Consider the following 10721-nt stretch of genomic DNA (forward strand, 5'->3'; position numbering starts at 1 on the left):
TGTTTCCTTTGAATAGACAGGTCCCAAGCTATGGTAATTTACCTTTTAAATTAGTTAATGACTCTTTTATTTACTTAGGGATTAAAATTACAAAAAACCATAAAGAATTATTTAGGTTTAATTTTCTACCCTTAATTGATCAGATTAAAGGCTTGTTTACTAAGTGGTCACCATTATCTTTATCTCTGATAGGTAGGATTAATGCTATTAAGATGGTTATTTTACCTAAGTTTTTATATATTTTTCAAGCAGTACCAATTTTTGTTCCGAAATCCTTTTTTACTAATGCTGATTCAAAAATTTCCTCATATATATGGCAGAATAAAAATCTCAGGTTAGGTAAAACATACTTACAGAAGACAAAGAAGGAAGGTGGGTTGGCATTACCCAATTTCAGATTTTATTATTGGGCAGTTAATATTAGATATTTGTTATGTTGGTTGAAAGAATGGGATGGTCTTTCTGGCCCTCATTGGGTGAGTTTGGAAACTAAATTGGTACCAGGTTATGCTCTGGGTTCTATTTTAGGGACTTCTCTCCCTTTTGCTCTTTCTAAATTGCCGAAACGAATTGACAACCCGATAGTTAAATATACCTTACGTATATGGTTTCAATTTCGGAAATTTTTCGGGTTGACTCAATTCGTTTTAAATATTCCTATTGTATCTAATTGTTTTTTCCACCCTTCAATTATAGATCAAGCTTTTTTGGCTTGGAAAACTAAGGGTTTATTAAGATTTTCTGATTTATTTTCGGACAATTGTTTTATGTCTTTTGAGCAATTATCTAATAAATATAATTTGCCTAGATTTCATTTTTTTAGATACTTACAGGTTAGGCATTTTTTAAGTACGGTACTTCCTACGTTTCCAAATTTTGTGTCTTCAGATATTTTGGAGAGTTTGTTTGAATTAAACCCTTCTCAAAAAGGGCTTATATCAAAACTTTATAATATAATTATGAAGATACGTTCAGTGCCCCTTGATAAGACCAAAAAGGATTGGGAAAGAGAACTCAATCTTATTATTCCTATTAAGAATTGGGATAGAATTCTTCAATTAGTTAATACATCATCTATATGTGCCAAACATTCATTAATACAATTTAAGGTTGTACATAGGGTCCATATGTCCAAGGATAAATTAGCTCATTTTTATTCTTATATAAACCCTATTTGTGACAGATGTCAATTGGAAATCGCGTCTTTAACTCATATGTTTTGGTCATGTCCGCTTTTGAAAAAATATTGGAAAGATATTTTTGATATTATCTCTGCGGTACTGAACATCGATTTACAACCCCATCCTATTACTGCAATTTTTGGTTTACCGATGATGGACTCACTTCATTTATCTCCTTCCGCCTGTCGAATGATTGCTTTTCTCACTATGATGGCTAGAAGATCTATTTTGTTGAATTGGAAGGAAATTAATCCTCCCACTGTATTTCACTGGCTTTCTCAAACTATGTTATGTTTAAATTTAGAAAAAATTAGAAGTGGTGTATTCGATACTTCTATTAAATTTGAAAAGATATGGAGACCATTTCTTCCATATTTTCATATGATGTAATACGACCCTGTTCCAAGCTTATTGATTTTATCAGCTTTAATCGTATTTAAATTGAGAGGATCGGAGTTGACGACATTGATGTTTATGTATTCTTGTGATATATTATAAACAGCCCTTTTTTTTCCTTTTTTAAAGTTTTTTTTTGTTTCCTTTTTTTTCTTTAGACACTAGATTAGTAGGTTAGTTAACTTTGCATATATATATTTTTTTCTTTTTTATATTATATATTATGAAATTTCTAGATATACCTGGTTTATATATATACTATATGGTTCATGTTTCGGGAAAACTTATTAATACTGTATTCATTGCTTATGTATTCTTTCACGTGCAATGGGAATTTGTATGTTTGTAATCCCTTTATTAATATATCAATTGTATTTTGTTCATAATATTATTAATACTAATAAAAAGATTGAAAAAGAAAGAAAGGAAGCTGTCCCAGAGCCTGTTGGTCCTGGCTTTCATGCTGCAGTACTGTTTCCCGGATGGTAGCAGCTGTAAGAGTTTGTGGTTGGGGTGACTTGGGCCCTTTTTACACACCTGTCTTTGTAAACGTCCTGAATAGTGGGAAGTCAATCCATCTCCCCCCTCGTCTGGTTTCACCTATCACTTGGCAGCTTGTGTTCCTCCCCCACCCCACCTCTTTCCCCTTCTTTTCCAGTCATGATGAAGATTTATTGCCCGTAACACCAACAGTTTATTCCTCCCCATTGTAGCTGTCTGACCTGCAGAGTTCCTCCAGCATTTTGTGCGCGCGTTACTCTGGATTTCCAGCATCTGCAGAATCTCTCGTTTTTATACTTTACTCTTTCAAGTTTATGGCACTTTGCAAGCATTTATCTGGGTTTAACATAGAAAAAAATTTGGCAAGAAGACATTGCAATGACTTCTAGAAAACAGTAGTCCCAAATCAATCCTGTGAATTGGAAACCATTTTGGCAACTGAAGGGAATAAATCTAGTAACACTTCATTCATGTGCCCCCTTGACTCATTCTGTTATCATTTACCAGTAGACATAAATTTGCCTCAGGGCCCCAACAGCATGCAACTTACTTGAATAACGCAGTCAAAGAAGGAAAGAATCTACTGTACAATGTGTCAATTCTTTTGAATGATCTGTCCACTTACTCCTCAGCTTTCCCCATATCCCAGCAAATGTCTTCATGCTTTGGATGTTGTTGTTCCTTTCCGCATCGTGTGGAGCACTGGGTGGCAACCTTGCCAATTCGTTAGCATCTTTGTCTGTTTTTTACGAGGCCGAGTTGCTAGTTCGACGATCAACCAGCACGGATGGAAAGCGTGCAAGGAGCTGCCAGATTCGAACCTGGGATGAAGTCTGGTGCGGATGTCACTACACCGCCAGCCGGTTAAGCTTAGGACGTGAATACAAATTATGCACAGCATTCAGCCCATCTGCTCATTGCTGTTACTTTTGTTCAATTCAAGTCTCTTCACACAAACTTTTCTTTCTAGCTTCCTGTGGTGCCCTTAAAGTGATTAACTTAATTACCTCGTCCAGATTTGTAGTAATGAGCTCCAAGCTGTGCTTCTGTATGGCTAAAGGTGTACTGCTGCTTTCCCTAATGAATATAAGACCATAAGAGATAGGAACAGAATTAGTCCTTTTGGCTCATCAAGTCTGCTCCACCATTTCATCGTGGCTGATCCATTTTCCTTCTCAACTCTAATCTCCTGCCTTTTCCCCATATCCTTTCATGTCCTGACTAATCAAGAACCTATCAACCTCTGCCTTAAATATACTCAGTGACTTGGCCTCCACAGCTGCCTGCGGCAACGAATTCCACAGATTCACCACGCTCTGGTTAAAGAAACCCCTCCTCATCTCCATTCTAAATGGACGCCCCTCTATTCTGAGGCTGTGTTTTCTCGTCTTGGGCTCCTCCTCCATAGGAAACATCCTCTCCAAATCCACTCTGTGAAGACCTTTCAACATTCGATAGATTTCAGTGAGTTACCTCTCATTCTTTGATGGCCCAAAGCCATCAAACGCTCCTCATATGACAAGCCCTTCAAACCCCGAATCATTTTCGTGAATGCCCTCTGAACCCAAAGCTGCTCACAATACTCCAAGTGTGGCCTGTCTCTAAATTCCTGGGCTCTCGTTGAGATCATTTCCACAAAAGGAAGTTTGTCTCCGCACCTACCATACCAAGTTTTGTCATAGTCATCAAAACCTTGATCAGTTCTTCTTTCAACCTTCCACTTTATTGAGAAAAGAACACCAAGAATTTAATCCTTTCTGATGGCTATCAACCCCGAGTTCTGGTACAGCCCATATACATCTTTCTGTTCCTTCTCGCATGTTTAATATCCTATTTTAATATGTAGTTTATGAAAGTAGTCTAAGAGTGATATTATCAAAGTTCAACAGAAGGTTAACAAACTGTATTCTGAAAATGTTTTATTTCCTCTCTTTTGCCTGCATTACCTTTTTTGGGTATTTGTGTATCATAAAATTGGCAAGTTCCTCCACCAGGTTTCCCTATACAGGAGTTTCCAACCTGGGGTCCTCGAACCTCTTGCTGGTTGGTATTTGTCCGTGGCATGAACACTACTGGGATCCTCTGCCCTGCAGTGTTTTAACTTTCAGTGCTGATTTCACCAGCCTATTGATCTTTACCACAAAGTATCGTCTCTCAGTCGGGGATTATTCTTGTAAACCTTTCATACATCAGCATTAACCCCTATGATCATGGTTCAAAGGTAGTAGTTGATGGGAAAGCACTCTCAGTGTATGTGTGATAATAAAATATTCTGCATAGGTAAACATCTTTGCACCATTCACTACCTTGACTTTCACACAAAGATTGGAAATTTGAAGTTATGGAGGCTGGTAAAAATATAGTTCTGACATAACGTAAAAGACCGGAGGGCATTTTAATTCCCATTCCCATTCCGACATGTTGCTCCATGGCCTCCTCTACTACCAAGATAAGGCCATCCTCAGGGTGAAGGAGCAACACCTTCGATTCTTCCCCCACCGCTCTTCATCTATTCCCCACCCTGGCCTTTTAACTCTTCTCAACTGCCTATCTCCTCCCCCTGGGTCCCCACCTCCTTCCCTTTCTCCTATGGTCTACCCTCCTCTCCTATCAGATTCCTTCCTCTCCAGCCCTTTATCTTTCCAACCCTCCTGGCTTCACCTATCACCTTCTAGCTATCCTTCTTCTCTTCTCCCCACCTTCTTATTCTGAAATCTTCCTTTTCACTCCAGAAGAAGAGTCTCAGCTGAAACGTCGACTGTTCATTTTTATGCATGCTGCCTGACCTGCTAAGTTCCTCCAGATTTTGTGTGCATTGCTTTGGATTTCCAGCATCTGCAGACGTTCTGGTATTTATGGAGGGCATTCTGACCAGTTGCATCATAGCCTGGACTGGAGCCTCCAACGCACAGGATGACACGAGGCTGCAGAAGATTGTAGACTCAGCTGGCTTCACCATGGCTACAACCAGGATTCACCAGGATGCTGCCTGGATTAGAGAGGGTGCAGAGGAGATTCACCAGGATGCTGCCTGGATTAGAGAGGGTGCAGAGGATATTTACCAGGATGCTGCCTGGATTAGAGAGGGCGCAGAGGAGATTCACCAGGATGCTGCCTGGATTAGAGAGGGTGCAGAGGAGATTCACCAGGATGCTGCCTGGATTAGAGAGGGTGCAGAGGAGATTCACCAGGATGCTGCCTGGATTAGAGAGGCCGCAGAGGAAATTCACCAGGATGCTGCCTGGATTAGAGAGGGCGCAGAGGAGATTCACCAGGATGCTGCCTGGATTAGAGAGGGCGCAGAGGAGATTCACCAGGATGCTGCCTGGATTAGAGAGGGCGCAGAGGAGATTCACCAGGATGCTGTCTGGATTAGAGAGGGTGCAGAGGAGATTCACCAGGATGCTACCTGGATTAGAGAGGGTGCAGAGGAGAATCACCAGGATGCTGCCTGGATTACAGAGGGCACAGAGGAGATTCACCAGGATGCTGCCTGGATTAGAGAGGGCGCAGAGGAGATTCACCAGGATGCTGCCTGGATTAGAGAGGGTGCAGAGGAGATTCACCAGGATGCTGCCTGGATTAGAGAGGGTGCAGAGGAGATTCACCAGGATGCTGCCTGGATTAGAGAGGGTGCAGAGGATATTTACCAGGATGCTGCCTGGATTAGAGAGGGTGCAGAGGTGATTTACCAGGATGCTGCCTGGATTAGAGAGGGTGCAGAGGAGATTCACCAGGGTGCTGGCTGGATTAGAGAGGCGCAGAGGAGATTCACCAGGATGCTGCCTGGATTAGAGAGGGTGCAGAGGAGATTCACCAGGATGCTGCCTGGATTAGAGAGGCCGCAGAGGAAATTCACCAGGATGCTGCCTGGATTAGAGAGGGCGCAGAGGAGATTCACCAGGATGCTGCCTGGATTAGAGAGGGCGCAGAGGAGATTCACCAGGATGCTGCCTGGATTAGAGAGGGCGCAGAGGAGATTCACCAGGATGCTGTCTGGATTAGAGAGGGTGCAGAGGAGATTCACCAGGATGCTACCTGGATTAGAGAGGGTGCAGAGGAGAATCACCAGGATGCTGCCTGGATTACAGAGGGCACAGAGGAGATTCACCAGGATGCTGCCTGGATTAGAGAGGGCGCAGAGGAGATTCACCAGGATGCTGCCTGGATTAGAAAGGGCGCAGAGGAGATTCACCAGGATGCTGCCTGGATTAGAGAGGGTGCAGAGGAGATTCACCAGGATGCTGCCTGGATTAGAGAGGGTGCAGAGGAGATTCACCAGGATGCTGCCTGGATTAGAGAGGGTGCAGAGGATATTTACCAGGATGCTGCCTGGATTAGAGAGGGTGCAGAGGTGATTTACCAGGATGCTGCCTGGATTAGAGAGGGTGCAGAGGAGATTCACCAGGGTGCTGGCTGGATTAGAGAGGCGCAGAGGAGATTCACCAGGATGCTGCCTGGATTAGAGAGGGTGCAGAGGAGATTCACCAGGATGCTGCCTGGATTAGAGAGGCGCAGAGGATATTCACCAGGATGCTGCCTGGATTAGAGAGGGCGCAGAGGAGATTCACCAGGATGCTGCCTGGATTAGAGAGGGTGCAGAGGAGATTCACCAGGATGCTGCCTGGATTACAGAGGGTGCAGAGGATATTTACCAGGATGCTGCCTGTATTAGAGAGGGTGCAGAGGAGATTCACCAGGATGCTGCCTGGATTAGAGAGGGCACAGAGGAGATTCACCAGGATGCTGCCTGGATTAGAGAGGGCGCAGAGGAGATTCAGCAGGACGCTGCCTGGATTAGAGACGGCGCAGAGGAGATTCACCAGGATGCTGCCTGGATTACAGAGGGTGCAGAGGAGATTCACCAGGATGCTGCCTGGATTAGAGAGGGCGCAGAGGAGATTCACCAGGATGCTGCCTGGATTACAGAGGGCGCAGAGGAGATTCACCAGGATGCTGCCTGGATTACAGAGGGAGCAGAGGAGATTCACCAGGATGCTGCCTGGATTAGAGAGGGCGCAGAGGAGATTCACCAGGATGCTAACTGGATTAGAGAGGGTGCAGAGGAGATTCACCAGGATGCTGTCTGGTTTAGAGAGGGTGCAGAGGAGATTCACCAGGATGCTGCCTGGATTAGAGAGGGTGCAGAGGAGATTCACCAGGATGCTGCCTGGATTAGAGAGGGAGCAGAGGAGATTCACCAGGATGCTGCCTGGATTAGAGAGGGTGCAGAGGAGATTCACCGGGATGCTAACTGGATTAGAGAGGGTGCAGAGGAGATTCACCAGGATGCTGCCTGGATTACAGAGGGCGCAGAGGAGATTCACCAGGATGCTGCCTGGATTAGAGAGGGCGCAGAGGAGATTCACCAGGATGCTGCCTGGATTAGAGAGGGCGCAGAGGAGATTCACCAGGATGCTGCCTGCATTAGAGAGGGAGCAGAGGAGATTCACCAGGATGCTGCCTGGATTAGAGAGGGTGCAGAGGAGATTCACCAGGATGCTGCCTGCATTAGAGAGGGAGCAGAGGAGATTCACCAGGATGCTGCCTGGATTAGAGAGGGTGCAGAGGAGATTCACCAGGATGCTGCCTGCATTAGAGAGGGAGCAGAGGAGATTCACCAGGATGCTGCCTGGATTAGAGAGGGTGCAGAGGAGATTCACCAGGATGCTGCCTGCATTAGAGAGGGAGCAGAGGAGATTCACCAGGATGCTGCCTGGATTAGAGAGGGAGCAGAGGAGATTCACCAGGATGCTGCCTGGATTAGAGAGGGTGCAGAGGAGATTCACCGGGATGCTAACTGGATTAGAGAGGGTGCAGAGGAGATTCACCAGGATGCTGCCTGGATTACAGAGGGCGCAGAGGAGATTCACCAGGATGCTGCCTGGATTAGAGAGGGCGCAGAGGAGATTCACCAGGATGCTGCCTGGATTAGAGAGGGCGCAGAGGAGATTCACCAGGATGCTGCATGGATTAGAGAGGGCGCAGAGGAGATTCACCAGGATGCTGCCTGGATTAGAGAGGGCGCAGAGGAGATTCACCAGGATGCTGCCTGGATTAGAGAGGGTGCAGAGGAGATTCACCAGGATGCTGCCTGCATTAGAGAGGGAGCAGAGGAGATTCACCAGGATGCTGCCTGGATTAGAGAGGGTGCAGAGGAGATTCACCAGGATGCTGCCTGCATTAGAGAGGGAGCAGAGGAGATTCACCAGGATGCTGCCTGGATTAGAGAGGGTGCAGAGATTAGAGAGCTTCTGAGATTGCTTCAGTGAGCTAGGGCTTTTCCCTTTGTAGTGAACAGGGCTGAATGGTGACATGATAGAGGTGACAAGATGATAAGAGGCGTAGATTGAGTGGATAGCCAGACACTCTCCCCAGGGTGGAAATGGCTAATATGAGGGGGTGGGCAAATTTTAAGGTGTTTAGATGAGGAATGCCTTCTAGGGGGATTCTACCTGCAGGGGAGATGTCAGGTAAGTTTTTACACAGAAAGTGGTCACAGCCTGGAACAGTCAGGGATGGTGGTAGAGGAAGATACATCAGGGACATTTAGAAAACTCTTCGATAGGCACATGGAAGCCAGAAAATGGAGGGTTATGTGGGAGAGAAGGATTAAGTTAATCTTGGAGTTGATTAAAAGGTTGGCACAACATCGTGAGCCGAAGGGCCTGTACTGTGCTGTCATTTTCTAACCTGAATCCGATTCTGATTCTAAGTCTTCGAATCTGGCAAAAGGAGGAGGGAGGCGGGACAAGAGCAGGATGAAGCCAACTCATGTGTTGTAGCTCTGGGCTGCCAAAGGATGGTAGCAGAACCGCATCAAGATGGGCCAGGGAGCCTCCTCCACCTCCACACATTCATAAGCAAGTGCCCTCCTGACGAGTCAGTCTGCTACACTCATCCGGCCTAGGACTATACTTCCTCTCCCCACCTGTACTGCACAGAAACTGGATAAAGAGAAAACATAAACTTCCCATCTACAAAGAAGCCTCAGTGCCGACCAGATTGCTACTGCCCTCCTGGTGCCTCAAACCTACTTGGACAGAATCAGAAATGAAGTTACATGTCATCTCAGACTTTCCTGTTCCTCAGATTCAGAGGCCTCGCTGCTTGTTAGGATGCCAACATTCAGCATTGCCTTGGTGTCTCTAAGAATAGATGACTAGTCTCCAGGACGGAAAGAAGACTCTGAGGGTAACTTATTATTCATCGTCTTTAAGCACTTTCGTATATCCATCATCATAATTACAGTGGCACGATAGTGTAGCTCTACAGGACAGGTGACCTGGGTTCAATTCCTGCCGCTGTCTGTAAGGAGTTTGTACGTTCTCCCCGTGACCATGTGGGTTTCCTCCGGGTGCTCCGGTTTCCTCCCGCAGTCCAAAGATGTAGCAGTTAGTAGGTTAATTCGTCTGTGCAAATTGTCCCGTGATTAGGCTAGGATGAATCGAGGGATTGCTGGGCAGTGTGGCTAGAAGGGCCTATTCCACTCTGTACCTCAATAAATAAATAAAGTACGTACCGTGTTACATGACGTGGGCGATCATGATCTTCCATTTTTCAATCTGAGAAGTTACACTGGTGTTCTTCCTCTTTTCTCTATCCATGACCATGAAAGATTTTGGCAAATTTTCTACAAAAATGGCTGGCCATTGCCTTCTTCTTGTCTTTTGCAAGGCAGGTGACCCCTGTCTTGTAAACCATGAACGTCTTCAGAGAAAAACATCAGACCCCTCCTCCCAAGCCTGCAAAACAAAATGAATTGCACGAATGACTTTTAAAAAAAATCCAGCAAAGATTACAGGATATAAAACACCAGCCCACAAAAGTCATGGAAAGATTCCAGGCACATTCCATTTCAGTTCAGTTCTCGTTCAGTCTAGCACCGTTATCTGCGGCCGTCCCGATCAAAATCACAGGGTTTCCCGAATTTTTTATTCCACGGACCAACACCATGAAACAAGGGGTCCGTAGACCCCAGGCTGGGAACCTCTGCTTCTTCAGGCCAGGCGGAGTCTAGGAAAAGAGTGCAGTCGACATTTCAGGCCGAAAGCCTTCAGCAGCGTTTTGTGTGTGCTGTTCAAACATCCAGGAATGTCAGCAAGACCAAGGAGCTGATTATAGGCTTCAGGAGAGGGAAAACAGAGGTCCATGAGCCAGTCTTCATTGGAGGATTACGGGTGGAGAGGGTTAACAACTTTAAATTTATTTTAGAGTGTTAGAGGATCTGTTCTGGACCAAGCACGTAAGTGCAAATGCAAAAAAAAAATGGCCAAACCTCTGTTTCCTTAGGAGTCTGTGGAGATTCGGCATGACATCTAAAACTTTGAGAAACTTTTCTGGGTGTACAGTGGAGAGTATATTGACTGGCTGCATCATAGCCTGGTATGGAAACACCATTACCATTGAATGGAAAATCCTACAAAAAGTAATGGATTCGGCCCAGTACATCAAGGGTAAAACTCTCCCAACTGTTGTGCACATCTACAGGAAGCGTTGTCACAGGAAAGCAGATCTGTCATCAGGGACTCCCACCACCCAGGCCATGCTCTCTTCTCACTGCTGCCATCAGGTCGAAGGTACAAGAGCCACAGGACTCACACCACCACGTTCAAGAACAGCTACTACTCCTAAACCATCAGG

General features: G+C 45.3%; 1 long non-coding RNA gene across 1 annotated transcript in view; it reads right to left on the reverse strand.

Moving 5' to 3' along the window:
* LOC140719744 (uncharacterized) overlaps positions 1-9803 on the reverse strand; it is a 32919-nt gene extending 23116 nt beyond the window's left edge. Inside the window, exon 1 of the long non-coding RNA XR_012096995.1 lies at positions 9601-9803. This is a non-coding gene — a long non-coding RNA (uncharacterized lncRNA). The remainder of the gene's footprint in view (positions 1-9600) is intronic.
* Between the last annotated feature and the right edge of the window lie 918 nt (positions 9804-10721).

The sequence above is a fragment of the Hemitrygon akajei genome, chromosome 32, assembly GCF_048418815.1.
Source record: "Hemitrygon akajei chromosome 32, sHemAka1.3, whole genome shotgun sequence".
In the NCBI taxonomy this organism is placed as follows: Eukaryota; Metazoa; Chordata; class Chondrichthyes; order Myliobatiformes; family Dasyatidae; genus Hemitrygon; species Hemitrygon akajei.